Source organism: Vombatus ursinus, unplaced genomic scaffold, assembly GCF_900497805.2.
Source record: "Vombatus ursinus unplaced genomic scaffold, bare-nosed wombat genome assembly UNPS02014832.1, whole genome shotgun sequence".
In the NCBI taxonomy this organism is placed as follows: Eukaryota; Metazoa; Chordata; class Mammalia; order Diprotodontia; family Vombatidae; genus Vombatus; species Vombatus ursinus.
Genome location: NW_020954610.1, coordinates 380,273 through 406,687, shown reverse-complemented (window position 1 = coordinate 406,687; position 26,415 = coordinate 380,273). Strand labels below are relative to the sequence as shown.

Sequence of the window (26,415 nt, the reverse complement as noted above, 5' to 3'; positions counted from 1 at the left end):
AAAAGAAAGTGAAATAATTAGAGCATTAGGAAGATTACTGGGGCAATACTCACTCCAGGTCCTTTCTCTCTACTCTAGGAAGTATACATTGGAGAAAATAATTCTTTCATACCACTTGCCTCTGTTTGAAGAATATGAGTGGCTAATACTTCTTTGTGTGTTTCCCTCAGAGCTTAGAATTGTTGGGAATGATAAACTCAATAAATACTTGATTAACCGATTAATATCCTGAATTCAGATTCAGGGAAGAATCTGGGAAGGAATATGAAAGAGTTACTGTTCTCACTTCCAAGATTATGTGTGTCCCAAGGCACTGAGAAAGATGTGCTTCATTATCTATTTAACTTCAATTATTTAAAAAAATCATCATCATCATAGATGTGCATTGTTTTATTTAATGGAAGGTTCTACTTAACACAAACAACCAACTCTTTATGGTCAATTAAAATCAGTACTTCTGACCAGCTTAAAAACGATGATGGGCTTATAATCAAGTGAGATCATTTCTGGTACGAATGCCTTTTCAATAACAAAAGATACGTCTTTGAACAGAAGCCGGGATTTTCGTTTCCACTTCAAAATGCCCTTATAATATTTCCGCTGGAGGTCTTTCAGATCCATGAATTGTTTTTCTGAAAATAATCGGAGTTTGGGGGAATTATATTTGTTGATCCCAAATTGGCAGCTAGTAGTAACTTCAAGATGTACATTTCACAAATAAATCCCTGCAGTACTTGATTCTCACTCTTAGGATAAAAAGTTATACTTATCCCTCCCTTCCTCTTCTTTCTATGTTCAGGTAATTTGTGTTTATATCCAATTTTATCAGGGAATCTTTCAGTCCTCTTAAAAACATCTTTCCAGTTTTTGCAGAAGAGGGATCCTGTTTTTCTACTTGAATTCAGCTGATTAGGACATTTTAAATTGGGCCAGATCTGGCAGCAAGTAGGAACCTTATTGTGGATTTCCCTGACTACAAAGTTAAAGGAATGAATGATTGACACCCTGGTCACTATGGTCACTAAGATAAACTATTAAATTTTACAGAGGTTAAAACAAATCAACAGAGGCTGACCCTTGGTATATGACCACTATGCTATTGTGTTTTAGGATTTCCTCTCAGTTCTGAATCACTAGTAAAAAAAAAAAAGAGGATAGAGAGTATATTGATATGCATTACCTGAGAAGGCATAACCTAAATCCCTCCCCTTCACCAAAGATCAAAGGTAGATCCAGACAAAGGGAAATAGTATTCCATACGAAGCTGATTAGGAAAGCAACAATTAAAGAATTAGTTCGTAGAGTAATAGCAAGTTTTAAGTCGATGCTATTGGCAAGACCTAAAGCACAATGCAAATGAAAGGCAAAAGGAGATGGATTTAGAAAATAGTGTTGAGAAGAGAATATAATAAATAGCCTCAAAATTTTGTAAATGGGGAAAAATAAATTTGAATTCCTATATTTAGTCAAAATAACAATGGATAATTAGATTAGTGAGAGATAGGTATTCTGGTATGACTGGGAAGTCATGATCCTTTAATCCTTGCTCCTATAGTATTTCTTTCTTTTTTTTTCTAATAAAGATTAGTTTTTACTTATATATTTTTTATTTAGATGATTTTTTCAATTACCAACACTGAATTCTGGTCTCCTTAACTTGTTACAGCATGGTCATTATTTTGCTTGGGGAAAAAAAAACTACCTGAGTTCCAGGGATGGTTCTAGGGAAGAATTCCATCAACTCTAGAAGGCATGTTTATACAATTCAAGCGTATTTTAGGGGTAGCAAATGCATTCAAAGAATAATTTTTTTTCATCCATCATATTATAGTACTAGCTAATGGGTGAAAGGGTGACCTTGTGCTAAAGAAGGTCTAAAAGGAATTAGATAGCCAAACAAAAGGAAATCCAGTGAAAGCCTCAGTGAAGCTTAACACATTTTGGCTCTTTTTGTATTCCCTTTTTGCTACTTTAGAGATATATATTTGCAGAAGAACTTGGATTTAGCCTAATCGGGGAGAGAATGAGAAGATTAAATAGGAAATATTTAAAAATACTTGGAGGTATAGAGGCAGTACCAATGTAGAACTTGTGACCTTAATAAAGTTGATATACAGGACTTTGAATATTGCACCTTTCTGAGCAGGCAGAAACAGTTAGAGAGACTAGAAAATGCCTTCATAACTAGCATGGTTAGGGTGTGAGATTTGATATCTTTACTACAGGGTGTCCCAAAAGTCTCAGGGCAGCAAATAGTTGCACTAAGACTATTAAGACACCCTGGCTTATTAAGGTCTACTTGATGCTGGATAATAAAGTCTTTCTTATTCAGAATGGCCAGAAACAAAAACTAGTTAACCAAGCATGTCCTTCTGCCTTGGTTAACATTTTTCAAACACCGTTATTTTAAAATCCTGCAATTTATATATGAGGAAATTGAGGCATAGAAAGGTCAAGTGACTTGACCACAGTCACACAGCTAGTTAGTGAATGAGGCAGGATTCAAACCCAAGACTTCTTGACTACCAGTCTAGCACTATCCATTATGCTGTGCTTATGATAACGATAATAATGATTTACCCACCTGGATGGAGCAATTTTTCATAATGTTTTTGTCTCCTTGCTTGTGGCCTGAAGACTTTCGCTTTGGGAGGAGCGATGTTGAAAAGGACCATCCTACAGAAAATCTTCTCATTCAGAATGTCATCTCTTCTTAGGAAAGGTAACAAGAAAGGAAGACAATGGTAGGCAAGCATCACATAAGGGAAGATGTGCATTGGCAGGGGAATTTTGTTCATCGAGGCAATTGCTCTGGAAGGCATTGAGTTGTTTTCAGTTAATGTTCCTGGTCCACTAACTGCTAATAAGGTGCAGTGTAGGATTTTAATCATTTCTTTTGGGTCAGAAATATGACACTTGCCTTTGAAAACAATAGGCTGAGCAAACTCTATTGGCACTCTGTGACTCAGTGTTTCTAGTGATATGATATTTAAGACTTGAAGAAGATAGTTCTTTGCTTCCATAATGGAAATATCATGTTTTCTTAAGTTATGTATTTTTTCATTTTCCTTTATCAAAGTGTCAGCTGATAAAAGCAATTTTGAGAGCTGTAAATAAAAAAAAAAAAAAAAAAGAAGGAACATCTATATCATTAGAGTAGCACACAAAGAAGAAATCCAGCAGGTAAAATGAAATGATTTAACGAGAAGACATGAGACTTTCAGAGAAACTGTACTGGAAATGAAATAGAGGGGTAAGCACATAGTACTCAAGGCAAATGAAATATCAAATGACCATGAAAATAGAAGTGTTATTCTTTGGGTGGCAGAGAAGGGTGGTATATTTACAAAACTAAAGCAAACCAAAGCAAAGTAGAATGGTGAAGTGAAAGAAATCCTGAATAAAGAATTAGTAAAACTAGGTTCTAATATTTACTTTACTATCAACCCAGCTGTGTCACCTTGGGACTCATAGGACCTATTCTAGACTGCAGTAATTGCTCATTGTTTGCGTCATAGATGTAAGACCTCTCATCAAGTGAAAAATTGAACAATAAATCCTAAGCAAATGTTAAGCTATTTAATGTACCTACGCTTAATTTTATGAATTTGAAGGTTGACTTCAGAGTCAGAAATTCAGGCCATCAATAATCTAATGACACCTTTGTTCTGTGTTTTGCCATGATGCCCCTTAGAGGCTAATGGTCATATTTATAGAGGGATAATAAGCCTTTAAGGCTCTGGGAAATTGATTGATTAATGTTTCTCAGAGTCCAGCTAAAACTACAAAAGCAGCACCCCTCTCATATTTCTTTGTGAAGAGGTCCAATGAATCTGCAACATCAAATGGGAGGAGAGTTAGACCCTCTCCTTCCTATCTTTCTCCCTTCTTTGCCCCTTCAATCAATCACAGCGCTCAAAGAACTTTAAGTGCAGGATCCCAGAAAGAAGGTAGCAGATAACACCTTGATTCCTCATCCATTGCTGCCCTAGAACCCTGGGAAAACTGTCCAAACATAGCTTGCTCACATTGGAGATGTGACCTTTCCTACATAAAAAGGAAAACAAAGAAATCACCTTCATTGCTGTATCCCCATTAGCTGATCTGACACTACCAGTGGTTTTCAAAATAGATGCAAGAGAGACATTTCAAGGCAAAAATTTAATCCTCTCAGGCCATCAACCCTTCTGAGGTCTTAGTCAGCTACATAATGTGTAAAATATATCCCTTAATAAATCTCATTAGGATACTTAAATTTCATGCTTAGGTTGTTCCTTTCCTATGGTGGATGCCGATTTAATGTAAAAATTACTCATTAAGATAAGCATTTCATGCTAATTAGTAAGAATAAAATGAGTAGAAAAGACTGATCATCTCTCAATTTATCCCTTCGAACCCAAATAGTACTAATCCACTTGGACAAATCATTTCATTGTTCTGGGCATAATTTTCCTCCTATGTAAAATTAAAAGATTGAATTAGACGAAACACAGGATGCTACACAGTGTTTCAATTGAACTAGATAGACAACCCTAAAGTCCCTTTCAACTCTAAACATCCTATGATTCTTTTATAGTATCAGGAATACCAGATAAGAAAAATCCAAATCCAGATCCAAATATATGAGCTCTAAGAAAGACTTATTAATTCAGAGAGATAAATAATAGGGAATGGCATCCCAATGCTGTAGACAAGGGATTTCCTTGGCCACATGCCCTAGCAATATGCCAACTGCAAAACCCAACAGGGCTTCACACAATCATAACCTGCCTTGCCTCAACTGGGGCCCCCCTTTTTTGGATCCCCAGCACTTAGCACAATACCTTGCATACAGTTAGTATGTAATAAATACTAGTTGACTGACTCTGCATTTACATCAAGAGGCATATCCATGTCAATAGTTTGTCACTGACATATGTGGAGGAAATTATCACCTTTTGTTTGAGTTTTACCCCAAGGCTTCAAGTATGAGTAAGAGAAAAAAATGGCAGAGACTACATAGGGATTGGATCTTTTATTTTATTGCTATGGGGCAATCGAGGGTAAGGAAGTTTCCTCTACCAGTGCAGGTTGGTTCCTTCTCTGCAACTAAGAGTCTTAGAGAGTTTCCTCAGATTCTTAGAAATTAAGTGACTTACCAGGCACTCAACAATCAGAATGTGCCAAAGGGCAGTTTGGTTAGTGTCAAAGGTAGGGCATGAACTCATGTCTTCCTGCAAAGCTGTCTTTATAGGGCAGCTTGAATGCAGGCCTAGTGGGAATCAAGGAGAGGGCTTAAGTGACCTCTCAACATCCCTGCCTTTCCAAAATATTATATTGATGAGAAAATTAACCTTGAAAAAGTAAACACATTTTTGCAGCAAATGCCATTATCTTTAAAAGGAATTATGAGTCAGCTAGTTCAGCTCATTCATTAATCTATTCATTCAGCAATAAACATTTATGAAACATCTAATATGTGATAGACATGGTGCTAGGGGTAGGGGAGAGGATGAGAAAGACAGAAAGATGAGTAATACCCTGTCCCTGCCTCCAAGGGGTTTACAACTGAGTAGTGTATGCAACATATATGAATAAAAATATTATATAATGCAAATTAGAATTTGACAAGGATGTAGGAGGAAGAGAAAATGATTGAACAATACTGGCAACTCAGGTCAAAGTCCCAGATTTGATTACTACTTCAGGCCCCTTTGTTTCATATCCTCGTAATAGTTCACAGAAGCTACATGTTTAATTCCAGGTAGTTGCCTTGCAAACGCATATTGTGACACTATCTCTCCTGCTCCATGTCACATACACTATGGACAAACCATCCTTACCCTTGTTTTTGCTCCTCATACCTCCTCTATTTCCTGTATTTGTGCCTTTGCATTGATCATCTCTCATGCCTGGTATGCACTCTCCTTCAGTTCTACCTAGTTTTGTTCACGACTCATCATTAGAGCCACCCTCTACATGAAGCTTTTGTTGATCCCCCCAGCTCTTGATATCTTCCCTCCCCCATCCTTCCCATCAATTATTTTGTATTGATTTTATATATTTTTCATATACTTATATATGTATATGTTGTTTCCCCAGACCAGACTGTAAGTTCCTACAAGGTAGGCACTGTTCCATTTTGCCTTTATATCTTTACTATGCAGCACAATGCCTGGCACATAGGTGTTACTTAATTAATGCTTGTTGATTATTGAAGTATAGTAGGGATCATTGACCTATACCATTGGTATTCTCTAGTGGCTTTCTGAATGCCACAGAGACCTAGTCCATCAATTTTTTTAATAGACACTATCATAGAAGTTTAGAGCACTCAAGAGTAGGATGACCCTTTGACACCACATGATAGAGTTTTGAGTGCATACCGGGCAAAAAAATGAATTTTTCTTGTCATTCACCACGTTTTGTGTGGCATCAGCAATATCCTTTATCTTTGCTGATTCTATTATCTCTGATGTATCTTCTATTTCTATAAGATCGGATGAGTTTTCTTTATCAGTGGAGTTCATTGTGCTGGGAGATGACTTTCTACTTCCTAGGGGAAGAAAAATAAATCAAAGTTACTCTTATGGACTCATTCACAGGAAATAAGGAAAAGTGAAATGAGAAAAGATCTAAGATTCAAGAGGATTCTGGGGATTAATTCAGTCTTCTGAACTTTGGGATTGGGACATTCTTTTGGATTTTGTACTGGATTTTCCTTTCATTTTGATCTCATGATTCCTGGTCAAGTCCAACCCACTTTGTCATATTTCAACTGATAAGTTTTCTAACACTCCACATTCTTGTAGATGGTTATTTTGTAGACACTGATCACAGCTTCAAAGAGCTTTCTAGAACCATATCTTGTTCTTTTATCCTACCTAAGTAATCAGTCTTCAGTCACAGCCTTAGAGATGATTATGTGTCTCTTTGCTGGAGGGAAAATGTTGATTTCCCACAAGAGAATAAGCTGTTGACTGAGGTGGAGCCAAGATGGTGGAGAAAAAGAAGTGACTCTCCTGAGCTCTCCCATAAACCCCTCCAAACACCTTTAAATAATGCCATAATGCAATTTCTAAAGTGGCAGAACCCATAAAATGATGGGATGAGCATGCTGCAGCACAGTCCAGCACAAGCTGTGCCAGCACAGCCCCAGCCCCAGCAAACCAGGTGCAGGCCTTGGCAGCCACTGAATCGGTAGTGGCAATGGATACTATTTTTTTCATCACACAACGTGGCTGTTATTATGTACAACGTTCTCCTGGTTCTGCTCACTTCACTCCACATCAGACCATACAAGTCTTTCTAGGTTTTTCTGAAGTCTGCCTGCTCATCATTTCTTATAGCACAACAGTATTCCATTACATTCATATACCATAACTTGTTCAGCCACTACCCAATTGATTGGTATCCTTTCAATTTCTAATTCTTGTGGCAATGGATGTTTAAAGAGCTCTCAGCCCACAGATAGTAAGGGGGCTGAACAAACTGATTAGAAGAAGATTACAGGGATCTCTTTGATGGCACTGGAGGCAGGACTCTGTTGCTTTGCCCATACTCAGATCCACGTCATAGTCCTGTGGGGTAGTCCCAGGGAGAGTAGGAGCACTAGCACACTGGTGGAGCAGTGACCCTCCTCATAGTTCCAGGGCAGAAGAGAGTGCTTGTGGCCTCTCACAGACCAGAGCACAGGCCAGAGGAGTAGTAAGTGCACCCCTCCTTAGATCATACCACCTTGGATGAACTGAAAACTTACAGGTCCCTACAAATATCTCTGAAAACAGATGCACAAAACCCCTGAACCTTGGTACAGTGTGCCCTTAACCCTGGAAGCAGAGCCCCTACAAAGAGTTAAAAGTCAAGAAATGGACTGAAAAAATGAGCAAACAACAAAAAAAATTCTGACCATAGAACGTTACTATGGTGACAAGGAAGATCAAAACACACACTAAGAAGAAGATAACAAAGTCAAAGATCCAACATCCAAAGCCTCCAAGAAAAATATGAATTGTTCTCAGGCTATGGAAGAGCTCAAAAAGGATTTCCATAATGAAGTAAGAGAGGTAGAAGAAAAATTGGGACAAGAAATAAGGGTGATGCAAGAAAGTCATGAAAAAAGAGTCAAAGCTTGGTAAAGGAGACACACAAAAAAACAATGAAGAAAATAATACCGTAAAAAACAAACTAGGCCAAATGGTAAAAGAGGCACAGAAGGCCAATGAGGAGAAGAACGTCTTGAAAAGTAGAATTAGCCAAATGGAAAAGGAGGTACAAAGGCTCACTGAAGAAAATAATTCCTTAAAAATTAAAATGGAACAAATGGAAGCTAATGACTTTATGAGAAATCAAGAAACAATAAAACAAAACCAAAAGAATGAAAGAATACAAGACAATGGGAAATATCTCATTGGAAAAACAACTGACCTGGAAAATAGACCTAGGAAAGATAATTTAAAAATTATTGGACTACCTGAAAGCCATGATGGAAAAAAGACCCTAGACATCATCTTTCAAGAAATTATCAAGGAAAACTGCTCTGATATTCTAGAACCATAGGGTAAAATAGAAATTGAAAGAATCCACCAATCACCTCCTGAAAGAGACCCCCAAGGAAAACTCCTAGGAATATTGTAGCCAAATTCCAGAGCTCCCAGGTCAAGGAGAGAATATTGCAAATAGCCAGAAAGAATCAATTCAAGTATTGAGAAGCAGCTTCTACATTAAAAGATCTGAGGGCTTGGAATATGATATTCCAGAGGGCAAAGTCACAGGGGTGGGGAACCTATGGTCTCAAGGTCATAGGTGGCCCTCTAGATCCTCCAGTACCTTGCCACACTTGAGGCCTCAAGGCCGCAGGTTCCCCACTCCTGATGCTAGGATTACATCCAAGAATCACCTCCCCAGCAAAACTGAGTATAATCCTTCAGAGGGAAAAAATGGAAATTCAATGAAATAGAAGAATTTCAAGCACTCTTGATGAAAACAGAAATAGAATAGAATTCTGAATAGAAAATTTGACTTTTAAATATAAGACTCAAGAGAAGTATAGAAAGGTAAATGGGAAAGGGAAATCACAAGGGACTTAATAAGGTTAAACTATTTACATTTCTGCATGGGAAGATGATACTTGTAACCAATAAGAACTTTCTCATTATTAGGGCAGTTAGGCGTATATATAAACAGAGGGCACATGTGTGAATTAAATATGAAGGGATGATATTTAAAAAATAAAATTAAGGGGTGAGAAAGAGGAATGCACTGGGGAAAAGGGAAAGGGAGGGGTAGAACAGGATAAATTATCTCACATAAAAAAGGTAAGAAAAAGTTTTTATAATGGAGGGAAAAATGGGGCAAGTGGGGTGGGGTAGTGAGTGAACCTTACTCTCATCAGAATTGGCTCAAAGAGGGAAATAACATACATGCTCAGTTGGGTACAGAACTCTATCTTACCTTAAATGAAAGTATGAGCGGAAGAGGATAAGAGAAAGGGGGCTATGATAGAAGGGGGGCAGACTGGGAGAGGCAGTAGTCAGAAGCAAAACACTTTTCAGGAGGGACAGGGTGAAAGGAGAGAGAAAATAGAATAAATGGGTGTGGAGTAGGACGGAGGGAAGCATATTTAGCAATCATAACTGTGAAAAAAAATTTTAAAGCAAGTTTCTCTGATAAAGGCCTCATTTTTAAAATTATATATACATATAGAGAGAGAACTGAATCAAATTTATAAAAATAGGAGCCATTCCCCAATTGATAAATGATCAAGAAATATGAACAGTTTTCAGATGAAGTAATCAAAAAGGTGCTCTAAATTGCTATTGATTGGAGGAATGCAAATTGAAACAATTCCGAAGTACTACCTCATACCTGTTAGATTGGCTAATAAGGACAGAAAAGGAGAATGACAAATGTTGGAGGGATTGTGGGAAAAATGAGATATCAATGCACCGTTGGTGGTGTTGTGAACTGATTGAAGCATTCTTTAGAGCAATTCAGAACTATGCCCAAAGGGCTATAAAACCACACATATCCTTTGACCTAGCAGTGCCATTACTAGGTCTGTGTAAAAAAAAAAGATAAAAAACAAAAGGGAAAAGGACCTATACGTACAGAAATATTTATAGCAGCTCTTTTCTGATGGCAGGGAGTTGGAAATTGAGGGGACACCCATCAATTGGGGAATGGCTGAACAAATTGTGCTTTGTGATTATGATGGAATACTATTGTGCTATAAGAAACGATGAGCAGGATGCTCTCAGAAAAACCTGAAGAGACTTACATGAGCTGATGCAAAGTGAAATGTACAGTGTACAAAGTAACAGCAATATTGTAAGATGATCAACTGTGAATGACCTAACTATGCTCAGCAATACAATGATCCAAGACAGCTCTGAAGCACTCATGATGAAAAATGCCATCCATCCCCAGACAAAGAACTGATGATATCTGAATACAGATGGAAGCATTATTTTATTTTTCTTGATGGTTTTTTTTTAATCTATGGTTTCTTTCACAACATGACTAATATGGAAATATGTTTTGCATGACTACACATATATAACCTACATCAAATTACTTGCCTTCTCAATGAGGGGAGTTGGGAGGGAGGAAGGGAAAGAATTTGGAACTCAAAGTTTTAAAAACAAATGTTAAAAATTATTTTTACATGTAATTGAGGGAAAATAAAATCCTAAATAAATTTTTTAAAAAAGAAAAGAGAATAAGATATTGTTTTATCTGTCTTTTCCTCAGTGTAACCTGTGTTGGGACAGAATAACTGAGAAAAAAAAATCTGTGTATCACAGTATCTTGTGATTATGAGCTCTGGCTCCCCTACTCAACAAATTCCCATTGCTTCCCATTGCCTTTAGGGTAAAATATAAACTCCTGTTTGACTTTCAAAACCCTTTAACAACCTAGTCCAATTCATAACCACACCAATAATACATTTATGTGTTCATCTTTCCAAAGCTCCTCTACCTTTTATTATCTTTTATTCTATCTTTTATTATCTTTGCCAATTTGCTGGGTATGAGACAAAACTTCAGAGTTATTTTGATTTATATTTCCATTATTAGTGACTTATTAGGCATTTTTTCAAGTGGTTGTTAAGAATTTATAGTTATTTGTGGAGAATTATTTGTTCATATTATTTTTAAGTCTTTTATGTATATTTATTAGTTGACTATGTATCTTGGATATAGGACCCTTAACATGAATATTTGATACAAAGGTTTTTTCCCCCCAGTTAACTTCTTTCCTTCTGTGGGAAAATGTCATTGCATTGTTTGAACCTAGACTTGCATGACTGAGAGAACAGACCTGTTGCTTAGAAACTAGATTTATTTAATGCTTAACTCAGGACTCCAGGTTATACTGACCAAAAATCTTTCAGGGAATTTGAAGATTGATGCAAGGAATGTAAGGTGTTTCTTCCTGTTATACATTTCAAGCAACCTATGTGTCTTATATGGAAACTGCCTCTATGCTAGCCAATCAATTACTGTTTCCTTGTTCCTTTGTTTGATTCTATATAATATAAAACTTACAGAGACTTCAGGGGAGTGAGTGATCCCTTTTTTCAGTTCTTCCCCTTGCAGGACAACTTAATAAGTTTTTTTTTCTAAATTTTTTCAGTTCTGGATTTGTCCTCTATTGATACTTCTCATCAACATAGATGCATTCATTCAATTTTATGTAGTCTAGATGATCTTTTTACAATTTGTAATCACCTCTAACCTTTGTTTGGTTAAGAATTCACCCCCATCCATAGTTGTGAAAATAATCTGAGAGTTACCTGATCTAATTCTATTCCAATTTTTTTAATGACATGATCTTTAATTAATTTAATCATATACCTATTTTGAGTTTATTGTGGTATATGGTAAAAGATGTTAGGTTAAACTGCTTTTCAGTTTTCTCGGCTTTTTTTTTTTTTTTTTTTTTGCTTTTTGGTGAGGCAATCAGGGTTAAGTCACTTGCCCATGGTCACACAGCTAGTAAATGTCAAGTGTCTGAGGACGGATTTGAATTCAGGTCATTCTGACTCCAAGGCTGGAGCTCCTGTCCACTGTGCCACCTAGCTGCCTATACACATACATATGCACACACATACATACATACAGAGAGGGAGAGAGAGAGAGAGAGAGAGAGAGAATGGGATATATATATATATATACATATATACATATTTATATATATATATACACATATGTGTGTGTATATGTATATACACATGTGTGTATACCTATAGAGAGAATGAATACCATAGACAATATATTTATACACTCTCTATATGTATATAGTATGTGCGTAGTTCTCTGTCTGTGTGTATGTGTATGTGTGTGTATGTGTGAGTAATCTATTCCTTCTTTCTCTATAGATATATTCCAAGACTCCATAGCTGTAAAGGAGCAAAGAGCCTTATTGTGTGAAGTAGGGAGTCAGGGTGGATGGTGGTCTTGTCCCCTGGCATAAAAAAATAACACAATGGGTAAGACTGTGGGACAAGTCAGTTTTCTTCTGGGCAATGTTCCAAACCCTACATTTTTCCTGCTTTTGATAGACTAAGAAAGTCAAGGCAGCTGAGCAATGGGGCCAGCAAACAGTGGTTGTTGACAATATCCTGACTTCATTGTTTCTGTCAATGATAGCATCATTTTCACAGTCACTGTCACTAGGAACCATGTCAACAGCACTTTCTTCCTCATCTCCTTTGCTTCCTATTATCTAATAAGCCACCAAATTCCACTGATTCTTCCTTCATAAGGTCTCATATTTGTCCTTTCGTTTCCATTCTTCTTGCCACCACCCATTTGGACTCAGAATGTAGTATGTTCTCTTAGAAACTATGCTATAAATGATAATTCAGTTCATAGTACAGTCACAAAAATCTTACTTAAAATATAACATAGTGGCAAAGAATTGGAAATCCAGGGAATGCCCATCAGTTGGGGAATAGCTGAACAAGCTGTGGTATATGAATATAATGGAATACTATTGTTCACAAAGAAATGATGAGCAGGTGGATGTCAGAGAAACCTGGAAAGACTTATGTGAACTGAGTCAAAATGAAATGAGCAGAACCAGGAGAATAATGTACACAGTAACAGCAACATTGTGTGATGATCAACTATGAATGACTCTGCTCTTCTCAGCAATACCATGATCTAAGACAGGCCTGTACAACATGCAGCCTGCCGGCCACTTGTGTCCTGCCAAAGGATTTTGGGCAGCCTGTGAAAAATGCAGAGGATGTAAAAGAAAGTAAAGATGTAACAAGGGCCTTGTTCGTGCCCCACTTAGCCCAACTTCCACTAGCCACTATTGTGCCTGTCATGTAACTTGGCCAGTAGGCCGCCACTGCGCACTTTCTCCTGTTTGTCATGAGATCCATGGCAACCAACCATCTTTAGTCTGTCTCTAGTCTGAGAGCTATACAACAGCTGTAGAAGAAATCACAAGGGAAAGGAAAAGACAGATACATACTTAGTTCTCCTGGCTGCATCCCCCAAAGTCTACATCCTTGAAGAAGCATGGTGCCTAGCCATCCCAAGTATCCCAAGTATCCCAAGTATCCCAGCTCTGCAGCCATGCTCTTCCTTAACCCTGGAGACTCACCTAGGACTAAGGTAGTGCAGTTGTTCCAAGCCTCCACCATAGCAGCCAATAGTTACCAGCTGTTAAGTACACTCTTCCTTCTCCCTACACCCCCTTTGCCCATTATGGTCTCATAATTAAACTCAGCTGTGAGCTACTCAGCTCTGTCTTTTGTTGTAGTGCTGACTCAGCTCACAATTCTCAGCCTCCCCATTGTCCCTGGCCAGGGTGCTGACTTAAAAAAAATTATATTTCTCCCCAGAAATATTTCTATGGAGGGAAGGGTGCAGGGGGTGGAGGGAAAGAGGAATGCGATGGGTAGAAGTTCAAGTCTGAGAGAGTGTGAGGAATTTATGTTGCTCACAGGCATATGACATTAAATTAACTTTAACTAGTACCAACAATCTACCATGAAAACAAATATATAACTATAAACCTGTATAATAATTTAGAGTAATAAAATTATGTTAAAACTCTACAAAATAGCTGTAGATGTTCTATACATGTTAATTACACAAGGGACTACAATGTATTATAAATTGTATATAAGTACAAAAGGTGTACTATTCTACTATGTAATAAGTTTGACCTAAAACAAACATGCTAGCTATAATAAATGTTAAGTAAGTATGTTATTAGCAATACTTTTATTGCCTTGGAATATAGAGAGGAAGATTTAGATGGTCCAGGTTTCTTTAAAAGGCTGTTCATGGAATCTTGAGCCAATGCCTTATTCTACTAACAGCATATTTTCCTATAGAAAGCAGAGACATTCAGAATTGATCGTGGAGAGGCCTCTAAGTATTTTAATAGGTGGACAATACATGTTGCCATTATAACTGTGATAATAGTGCTTCTCCTGCTAAAAAAAAAAAAGTACTGTACATAGCAGTGTATAACATCAAGGGAGCAATACCACCATAGGATTTATACACCTAAGAGATTAATGAGAATACTCTACTAACACCACACTGCCACTTTTCACTCAGGAGGACTATTTTTAGACTAGGCCACCTCTCTTCAATTATGGTTTTAAACTGTGAAATATCTATTCATCATACTTCCATGAGAAAAAATATTAGACCTATTCTATTTGGCACCTACAAACGCAGATTGACAGAGTTCATTTTTGGCCACAAGATGGTACTATTTGGTAGCCTGAAATTTGCTGTTTCCTTTTTAGAAGGGAATGTTTTTCAGTTACAATAATTATGCCACCTTCCCCTCCTCCCTCTCACTAAGCAAGCTTTCTTTGGTCTCCTGCACTGTTATGCCCAATCAATAGGATTTCCATCTCATTTATTTCCTTTCCATTGTGGGAAAATTCCCATTAGTCTACAACCTCCTATCAGCTACTCACTAAAATGAAAATGTATTGTTCCTAAAGTATTTCTGTACCTTATATTTCTTTGGAATATGTAAAGTTGTTGAATTAATTTTTCAAAACAATTATCTTTGAACATTACAGATTAATTTCTGTGGCTTAATATAGATTGATTTTGTTGGAAGGAACATCTGAATTAAGAAGAGATCATAGCCCCACTTGAGTATTTGAGAATTGCTATGGTATTCACAGAATCATAGTGAAAAAAGCATTTAATTTAGAGTCAGAAGACCTGGGTTCAAGTTCTAAATTTACACTTAACGCTTGTGTGACCTTGGGCAAATTCCTTCTCTTTCTTCCTTTATAAAATTAGATTAGAAGGAAGTGTGATGGAATGTACAGAATGTTGGATTGGAAGTCAGACTATGTGAGTCTGAATCCCCCATCTGCTACTTAATACTTGTGTGATCTTGGACAAGTCACTTAATGTCTCTTTGTCTCAGTACTTTTATCTGTAAAGCGGGATGAAGGGAGAAACAGATCAGATCATCTCTATATTCTTTAACGATACAAAATCTACAATCCTATGACCAGGTGATTAATCAACAAGCATTTAATAAGCCATTTATTATATGCCAGACATAAAAGGGATACAATTGCAAAGAATGAAATAATCCCTACTCACAAGGAGGTTACATTATAATGGAGAAAATATATATATATATATATATATAATATGTGTGTGTGCATGGATATACATGTGTACATACATACACACAGCTTAAATATCAAATGAATAAAAACAAATATATGCAAAACGGCTAAACACAAGGTAATTTATGAAAAAGGGCATGAGTAGGTGGGTGAGATTAGGAAAGACTTCATGCAGAAGATGGTGCATGAACTCTATCTTCAAGGAGGCAGAGGTAAAAAGGGAAGGCATTCCAAGCATGTGGCAGGTCCATTGCAAAGGCAGGGAGACAGAAGAAGAGATGACATGTTTGAAGGACAGAGAGGTCTGTTTGGCTGGATTACAGTTTGTAGAAGGGGGGAGTTTTAGACATTTCCAATGAGGCTTTAAGTACGTTAGGACCAGGTTGTGAAAGATGATAAAAGCTAAATAGAAAAGTTTATATTTAATCCTAGAACCAATAGACTCCACTGGAGTTAACTGAGTAGGAATCACACAGTCAGATCGGAGCTTACAGAAAATCACTTTGACAACAGTGTGTAGGATTAACTAGAATGGGGAGAGACATGAGGCACGGAGACCAATAAGGTAGTAGCTCTGTGATTGTAAAGAAGGGGTCAGGTGTAAGAGAAGCTTTAAAGGCAGAAGTGGCAAGATCTGGCAACTGACTGGATATGTGGACTGAATAAGAATGCCCAGAAGAGAGGAAAGCCTAGGACAGAATTGCAGGAACACTCATAGTTAGGAAATGTAGTAGGAATGTTGAGGCAGCACAGGAGCCTAAAACCAGTAAGGTAGGTGGGAGGCAAACCAGGAATGAGTAGTGTCACAAAAATTCGGAAAGAGGATATCCAGGAGGAGAGGGGTGGTCGATAATGTCAAATGAAGCAGAAAGTTCAAGAAGGATGAGCACAGAGAAAAATACACCAAGAAATCTGGCAGCTAAGAAATCATCAATTAATTTGGAAACACTGTTTCAGTTGAGTGATGAGGTTGGAAACCAAATTGCAAAGGGTTGAGGAATGGGAGGTGATAGAGTGGAGGTAGGGAGTATAGACAGCTTTTTCAAGGAATTTGGTTGGGAGAGGGAGGAGAGATACAGCACAAAAGCTTAAGGGATAGTAAGGTGTAGGGAAGGATTTTTAAGAATGAGACACTTGGGTATGTTTGAAGACAAAGCGCCTTCCAGCTCTGAACTCTATGATTTTATGTTTTGGGCTCCATTACTAACCAGATTTTGTGATTTGATCCAAGTCACTATGCTCTCTGATCTTCACAGATCATAGGATATCATGATATAACGCTGAATGTCAGGAAAGACTTGGTTTTAAATCCTGCTTCCAACCAAGTTATCTGCTATGTGACCTTGGGAAATGACTTCCTTTCTCTGGGCCCTGGTTTTCGCTTCTTTAAAACCAGTTGACAGAACTGGAGATTCTTTAAGAGTCTGGTTCAAATCTTTACTCTGATACTTACTAGTTGTATAATCATCTTAAAGTCATAAGATCATATTCTAAAATTGGGAGGGACCTCAAAGACCATCTAATCCAACTCTCTCATTTTACAGATGAGGAAATTGAGGCCCAGGAAGGGTAAGGGACATGCCTAAGGTCCCACATGTAGTATGGGTCAGAGGTAGGATTTGAACCCAGGTTCTTTGATTTCAGAGCTAGTGTTCTTTCTACTGTACCACACTGCCTCTTTTTAAGTCATTTTAATCAGTCAACAAGCATTTACTTCACATTACTGAGTTTTTGTTTCCTCATCTGTAAAATGGGGACAAAAATACCTAGAGAACCTATTTTGTGGGGCAGGTAAGTGGTAGCAGTGGATAGAGTGCTGGGCCTGAAGTCCTTTCTGAGTTCAAATCCAGCCTTAGACACTTACCAGCTGTGTGATCCTGGGCAAGTCACTTAACCTTATTTGCCTCAGTTTCCTCATCTGTAGAATGAGCTGTAGAAGGAAATAGCAAACCACTCCAGTATCTTTGCTAAGAAAACCCCAAATGAGATCACTGGGAATCAGACACAACCAAAATGACTGAACAACAACAAAACTATTTTGCACCATTGTTTTGAAGTAAAAAATTACAAAATGCAAAAATTCAGAGGAGACTGAATGAACTGATGCAGAGGGAAATGAGCAGAATCAGAACAATTTATATAATGATAATATTATAGAGAAAAACAATTTTGAAATATTTTAGAATTCTGATTATTGTTTAATCATTTTCAGTCATATATGACTTTTTGTGACCCACTTTGGGGTTTTCTTGGCAAAGATACTGGAGTGGTTTACCATTTCCCTCTCTATGTCATTTTACAGATGAGGAAACTGAGGCAACTTGAGGACCATGGTCAGATAACTAGTAAGTATCGGAGGTCAGATTTGAACTCAGGTCTTCCTGACTCTAGCCTGGGCACTCTATTCACTGTACCACAATGATAAATCACAAGTCTAAAAGAATAATGATGAAACACACCCCTCACTTCCTGACAGAGGGGTGATAAACTTAAAAGACAGAAAGAGACATGTGGTTTTGGACATGGCTAATGTAGGAATTTACTTTGCTAAAACTATGTAGATATGTATTGAGAGTTTTTTTTTTTTAAATTTTGCTTAATGAGGAGTGGAGAATAGGAATAACAGACTGATAGACATATTGTTACTTAAAAAAAGTATTTTTACGATAATCTAAGGAGATTATATATGAAAAGTGCTCTATAAACCATATATATATATACACATATATACATACATATATACATATATACATACCACACACACACACACACACACACACACACACACACACACACAACACACGTCAGCTCTATAAATTCTCCAGTTTCATGATCTGGCTGTATTACCACCACAAACCTCAGGGTGCTGTGTGTGAGTTTGAGGAACAACCATCTAGGGGCTAGGCTGGCAGCCAGCAGCTCCCACATGAAAGGGGAATTGGTGGTAGAAGGCAGAAGAATCTATTCCTAGAACAAGTAGGTACTTTTCTAAACTGATTCAGACCTACAAGGTCTCAGGAAGTTACTTTTGCTGACAGTCTGTGGTCCCACTAAAACACTAGATTTAAACAAATCTCTGGATCAAATTTTGTGCAGTCTTAAGGGGCCCCAAATTGCTGGAGAATAAACTTGGGGTATTTTTATACCACAGAAGTGGTGCCCAACCCATGCCTTACTTACTCCCTATAACCCTCATAAGGCTAGATATCAGTGAACCTCCTCATGGAATATACAGTAATTCCAGAAATTTCACCTTTGTTGTGTCATAAGTTTCTGTTTCACTGACTCTTCGGTGACATCATTCTCTTTCAGCTAATAATACTAATAGTTAATGTTTACATAGTGCTTACTCATGCTAGGCACTGTGCTAAGGGTTTTACAAATCTTATTTCATTTGATCCTCACAACTCTGGGAGGTAGGTGCTATTATTATCCCTAATTTACAGTTGAGGAAACTGAGGCAAACAGAGATTAAGCGATTTGCCCAGGGGCATATTGCTAGGAAGTATGAGGTTGGATCTGAACTCAGATCTTCCTGACTCCAGACCTGGCACTCTTACCCACTGTACCACCTAGCTGCCTAGCAACTCATGGGCTTAACCTTTTTGACAACCAAGGTCAGGACGCCTTCTCTTAGTTACAATTGGAAGACAGGAGACCTAGGTTCCAATCTGGGTCCCATCATTAACTGCTTTTATGATTCTATGCAAGTCATTTCCCCTCTCTCAAACTTATAGCTCATATATAAGATCAGAGAATAGCAGAGATGAGAGGAGCCTTAAGAGACCATTTAGAGTACGGGATTCTTAACCTTCTTTATTTCCCTTTGGCAGTTTAGTGAAGCCACCGGACTTGTCTCAGAATGTTTTCAAATGCATAAAATAAAATACCTAGGTTCATAAAGGAAGCAAACTATATTGAAATACAGCAACCAAAATATTAAGAAACCAAGTTTATAGACCCCAGGCTAATAATTTCTGATCTAGATCAACCCCTTCATTTTACAGAGAAAGAAACTGAGTTCTAACAAAGGTTTTCCCAAGGTCACAGCTAGGAAACAGTCCAGCTGGGATTTGAACCCTGGTCTTCTGACTTCAGATCCAGGCCCCTCCCACTATGTTTCACTGCAACTTCAGTTTGTAAAATAAGGAGTTTTAGAGCTAGAAGAAAACTTAGAGGTCATTGAGTCCCACCTTCTTATTTTAAAGAAACTAAGGCACAGAAAGATAATGCTTTATAATATTACATATGATTATATACAATGTATTATTATTATTATCATTATTCTATGGCATGACCAAGATCTTATCACAGGGCACTGACATGGGAAAGGGGAAAGGAGTAAGCATTTATATAGCACCTACTAAGTACCATGCACCATGCTAAATGCTTTACAAATAGTAAGTTATTTGGACTGGGAAATACTTCTTTACCACAGTGACCACCACACATCAGATCAGGGTCTTTCTCTAGCCTGTACTGATGGGGTTGGAATCTGAACCCCAGAAAGGAAAAACTCTGGCCCTGATGGGGTTGGAATCTGAGCCCCAGAAAGGAAAAACTCTGGCCCCAGAACATTTCCCACCCTTGGTAATTCTATTACCTCATGGACTCTGTACTTTCCCACATGGCCAAATCTCTGGCGGCTATGGTCCCATCAACTGGTCTTTCATTGTGACTACACCCAATCTCCCCTCTATTGCCTTGCTCCATTTCCCACCCTTGAAAATTCTATTACCTCATGGACTACTTGGCCACTCTCCCACAGTCTTTCTGTATATAAGGTCTATCTTGTCTCCATTAAGATGCTCAGATTCTTAAAATCTAGCCAAGGCTTAGATTCTCATAATCTAGCCACTGCTTACCCATGTTCAGACTCCTTAAGAGTCTGCCCAAAATGATAGATGTTCTAATAAACCTTGTCTTTGGCTGAAAGAAGGCTTGGGTCGAATTCTTTCGGGCAGGACTCGCGTGTTGTGATTTTGGGGTCCCAGCACTCCTGAACCCCTAAACCGCATCAGTACCACTGTGTAACACAATCACCCCTGGGTCACTGCTCAGGGTGCCACTGCAGTGGTCCTCCTCTCATGGAGCCTGTCTTCCTTCTTCATCCCTTGTGGAAACATGAGCCAAACTCTGGGGAACAGGCCATCATTTCTCCAGTATAGCTATATCTGTCTTGTTCCCTCTATTGCCCTCCCTCCCAACTGAATTTTTATTAGATGCAAGAATTCCAGCCACTTACAGCTCTGAACCTCAGTGCTTTGTGTAATAATAGAGCACATCTACAAAACATTTTAAGATTTCCAAAGTGCTTTTCTTCATAATAGCCCTGCTACAGAAGTAGCAATTTTATCCAAGATTTTATAGACGCCAAGACTGTAGATCAGAAATGTGAAAAATAACTTGGTCATGTCCACACAGTGAGAATTCTAATTCAGGCCTCTTTACTCAAGTCAGGGGTGTGCTGGAGCCAACTTGAACTGACTGTAGAGAGATGATTGTTAAATTTTCAGTGTGAGCATTTACACCTGATAATCATTTAAGATCAACTGAGCCCCAATAATGGTCCAAAACCTGAATTAATCTTTTCTCCCTAAGTGAACTAAGAATGCCCCTTCCTGTGTCAACAGCTAAAGCTGACCAAGAGCATTCTTCTGTTTATGACCACTAGGGCGCCTTAACCAGGACACTACCTTGAATAATGGGACTTTTCTTATCTTGGTATTTTCATGTTAATGGTAAAGGAAATACAGATATCCTGGATCTGACATTTGCCTATCAATTAAGAAAATTCCTTTCTCATGCTCTGGTTAAACATATGGAGACCATAAATCTGAGTAACACAGACATCCTGAGTTAGGGTTTAAATGTCCTCTTAAAATTTCTTGATTCAATCAGTTAAAGCTCTGGCTCCATGTGCATGTTGCTAAGTTAAGGGAATAAATAATATGAATTTACTTATCACCTAGCTTGTTGTCTCTTTGACCAACTTTCAGGTGGACACACCTTAGAAATCAACAGATGCTACAAGGCAGGGCTTGACTGATTGTTTTGTTAATGGGCTAGACTTAAGTGACAGAGAAAATGTTAATAGCATAGATTAAACTTAAGAGTGAATCATGTGTACAGTAGGTTTCCCCCCTGAAAGCTACTTATTAAATATTTACCACCATACCCCAGTAGCCTTTCTATTATACCACATTGCCTATGTGCAAAGATAGTCACCTTGGGAATTAACTTTCTCTTGTGCAAAAATAAGCTAAGAACAATATTAGATAAATTGGGTGTGTATGTATTAATATTGCTTCCCCTTAGGAAAAAAAATACGTATACTTTGAATAGGATTTCAGGTACTCATTTTTACATTCAATAGGAATTAATAATGGATGGACTCTATACATTGTGTTAAGGTTTGCAAAGTGCTTTTCACATGCATCATCTCATTTGACCCTTACGGCAACTCTGTGGGTTGGATATAACAGGTATTGTTATCTCCATAAACAGATAAGGGCATTGAGTGTCAGAAAGGTAAAATGACTTGCTGATGGTCACACAATTATTAATTGTCATAGACAGGATTTGAAACCAGGTGTTCCTGACTCCACAGTCATCAATTTTTCCATTGAAACACACAATAACACCAGACTTTGTGTCAGAAGGACAAGGATTTAAAGCCAATTCAAACATTTAGTAGCTGCATGGCCATGGGCAAACCTCAATTTCCTCATCTGTAAGGAAGGGGAAAATAATACTTGCCATACCTACTTCATAGGGCTTTTGTAAGTAAACTGCTTTGCAAACTTTTGCAAATCATAAAGACACTAGAGAAGAGAATTAATGATTATTATTATTATATTCAAGGCACTGTGCTAGGTCTTCTAGGAGCACCCAAAGATGATGAAGATGAAGCTCATAGTCTAGCAGAGTTGATAAAATATGTATACATATAATTAGAATACAAGGCCACATGTGATAAGTGATGGAGGGGAGGAAGAAAAGAACATTCTGTGGGATCAAGGAAGGCTTCATGAAGGAGATGTCACTAGACCTGGGTTTTGAACAATGAACAGTATTTCAGTAGACAGGAATAAGGGTGGAGAGGAGGACATAGAATGGCGGGGGGAAAGAGGAAGAAGGATTTATAGATAGGAAACAGGAAAGCAAAAGTATGGTACTGAAAAACTGTGAATGGTGAGTAGTGTCTGGTTGATTATCCATATTTTGACTAGATGTCAACAACTTCTTCAACCTTGAAAAAAAGTAAAAGAAAAGGGGCAGCTGGGTGGTGAGGTGGATAGAGCACCCACCCTGGAGTCAGGGGACCCGAGTTCAAATCTGTCCTCAGACACTTGACACTTACTAGCTGTGTGACTCTAGGCAAGTCACTGAACCCTGATTGCTGCACCCCCCCAAAGAAAAGAAAGAGTAAGCAATGAACTATCCATATTTTATTCAAGAATTGGAGACTACAGATATGGAATGTAGCATATACTGTTAGACATGTTACTTTGCCAGTTGATTTTGCTTAACTTTTCCTTTGTCCCAAGGAAAGACTCAAAGAAAAGAGAGGTAGGAAAGAGAAGGCATATATCTAGAAATGACTTTGTATGATGTTTTTACCTAAACAGCCTTGGGCACCTTATTTAATCTATTTGGGACTCAGTTTCTTCATCTGGACTAGGTGACCTCAAAAATCCTTCTCAGTTTTAAATATTTGATCTTTTGTAAAAAAAAAAAAATAAATAAAGGCAGCTACATGGTGCAGTAGGGTAGCTAGGTGGCTTAGTGGATAGAATGCTGGATCTGAAGTCAACAAGACTCATTTTCCCAAGTTCAAATCTGTTTCTGACACTGGAACTTGCAGCCTGGAGGCTACATGTGGCCCTCCCTCTAGGTCCTTAACTGTGGCCCTTTGATTGAATCCAAACTTCAAAGAAGAAATCCCCTTAATAAAAGGATTTGTTCTGTAAAACTTAGACCCTGTCATTTAACCCTATTTACCTCAGTTTCCTCACCTGTAAAATGAGCTGGAGAGGGAAATGGCAAATTCTAGTATCTTTACCAAGAAAACCTCAAATGGGGTCATGAAGGGTCAGAAATGGCTGAAAATGACTGAACAACAATAAAAAACAAAGGCACTAATAAAATTCATATAGCACCTGTTGGTACCCTTAAGTTAGTAGATTGGGTTCCCCAGATGAGGCTACTCTGGGTTCAAAGTACTGTGTGCATCTGGAGCCTCTCAAACCTATAACTTATAAGCCCCCACCAAAGTGTGTTCCTTTATTAGTCAGACAAAGAACATATTTAGTTAAAAAAGGAAAGATATTTAATAAAATGCCATAGTAATAAAAGTAGCAATAAAAATTTTCTCTATAAATCTGGGTTGTACTCTCTCCTAAATATGTATACCATCAGTAGGAAAAGTAGACATATATGCCCCTCTATGCATGTACTTTGGTCACATGTATTCCCTACATGTATGCCTTTTCAACATGGTTGCTATTTGAATCCTCACTGCAGGGACATGATTAATCAACTTCACTTCTCTAAAATACAGTTCCTATATCTGTAAAATTCAGATAAAATTGTTACATTACTTATCTCACAAGGTTATTATGAAGAAAGCACTTCTGAAATCTTAAATATTCTGTAAATGTGAACCATAATACAGAGTACTGACTACAGAAATTTAAGTGGGACAGAACGCCATGGAAAAGTACCATATTTCACCACATAATTGTCGCCACTGCATAATCGTCATACTTTTTTTTTTCCTTCAGTCTAAAACTTGGTTTCTAACCTTTCATCTCATAATCATTGCATAGTATAATTCTGTTCATCTCACCACTTAAAAGGTAAACAGAGCAGCAATGTACTCACCAGTAGCATATGGAAATGCATTTATCCCTGGCACATTGCAAGCCTTAAGCTGAGAATTCTCAGTGCATGCACATTGTCAGTATTCAATTTTAACATATATTCATAAGTATTCTGTGCATCCTAATCTTGCACCAAAGACAATTTAGTAATAAATGATTTTTAAGTAATATCAGCACATTTTTAAGGCTTTATATAATGGTTGCACCCCACTTTTTTGCAAAAAAATTGGCATAAAATTTGCAATGATTATGAATGAGATATAACCTCTGTGAAGACTTCTCAGGGTAGTGATGAAAAGACTGTCTCGAAACTAGAGATAGGCTCTGAGAGAATGAACAGGCCATAAATTTAATTCGGCCCTAAACCTTCTCCTGATTGCCACTGCCATATCAGCATTAGGTATACTAAATAAGGACATGTATGTTTGGATTGGCTATACCCTGTTTCTCTGTTCTTTGGGAATGGGAAAGATTTTCGCTCCTAGAATGTAAGCCTGCCTCCCAGCAAATGGGAATGGGAAAGATTTTTGCGTCTGGAATGTAAGCCCACCTCTCAGCCAATGGGAGTAAGGGATAGTGGCAGGGTGGGAGTTTCTTATTTGCGTTAAGATATATAACCTTGCTTTGTCCTTTGTGCCTCTCCTCTCTTCTGCTGGTAGTGTACTGGAGGAGTAGACGCCCCTTCTTGCGAGATTGTAATAAAGAGTAATTTTTGCTTTCTTGAGAAGTCTCTGAATTTAATTGTGTTAGAGTTGCTGTACCACACAATTATGTGGTGAAATATGGTATATATTTATGAAACATAAGTAGCCAGGATATATTCATGAAGGAGCACAGTCCCATAGGGCACACAGTTGAAGTTATACATATAGGGAACACAAGTGTCTAGGGTGCATACATGGAGAAACATACATGTGAAGACACAATTCACACCTCGATACTGTTGGACCACTCGTGTCATCACATCACCCCTGCCAGACCTACTCCCTATTGTATTTGCCCAACACTTAATCTCTGTCAGTCACAACTCCAAGGGAAACACAGTTTTCAGGCCACTGTCAGGAAAGGAATCACTGGATACTGGTGGGAGAGCTTCTTGCTTCTAGCTTCTGGCTTTAGCTAAAGTCTTTAGCTATAATGCAAAACTATCTCTTCCATGTGAAAAAAAGTGAATTCTTTCAATTTAAAACCCAAGGGTTTTTTTTTAAAGCTCTTATAGAAATAGTATCAGTTCTTAATTGTGGAGAAACAAAAGTTATTCCTTGGTTAAAAAAAAATCTCCCTGCCTTTTTTCCTTTAAGGAGTAGCCTGGTACAAAAATATTTATAGTATATTTTTGCAGAAGCAAAGAACTGAAAACAATGAGATGCCCATTAATTGGGGGACAATTTAACAAATTATCATATAAAATATAATGGAATATTATTTTGGCATAAAAAATGACAAAAGGAAAGGTGTCAAAGTAACCTGGGAAGACTTGAATGAACTGATAGAGAGTGAAAAGAGCAGAACCTGGAAAATAAATTACACAGTAACAAAAAACAGTGTAAAGAAAAACAATTCTGAAATCAACTCAGGATTTCAGAAGACCAATGATGAGCAATACTACCTACTTCCTGGCAAAGAGGTGATGGACTCAAGATGCAGAATGAGACACATGTTTTCAGACAAAGATGATATTGAGATTTATTTTGCTTGACTATGCATATAAGCACATGTTTTGTTTTGTTTTTAACAAGGATTTTGTTTTTCTTTCAATGGGGGAGAAGAAAAGAGCTAGCAATAAGGTTGCCACAATGAAAAGGAAAAAAAATTGAGAAAAGATGGCTGTTGAAGCATTAAAAAAAAAGTGCCATTAGCGCATGAATGTATTGCTACTTTGACATACTTATAAAAAAAAACAACACTCCTTTT

The 26,415-nt window shown here is 37.7% G+C and overlaps 1 long non-coding RNA gene across 1 annotated transcript in view; it reads right to left on the bottom strand.

The window, feature by feature from the left end:
* Nucleotides 1-460: 460 nt before the first annotated feature.
* Nucleotides 461-26,415, bottom strand: part of LOC114025683 — a 69,970-nt gene continuing 44,015 nt past the window's right edge. Inside the window, exons 2-3 of the long non-coding RNA XR_003567061.1 lie at nucleotides 6,366-6,535; nucleotides 461-632 (exon numbers count right to left, since the gene is read on the bottom strand). This is a non-coding gene — a long non-coding RNA (uncharacterized LOC114025683). The remainder of the gene's footprint in view (nucleotides 633-6,365; nucleotides 6,536-26,415) is intronic.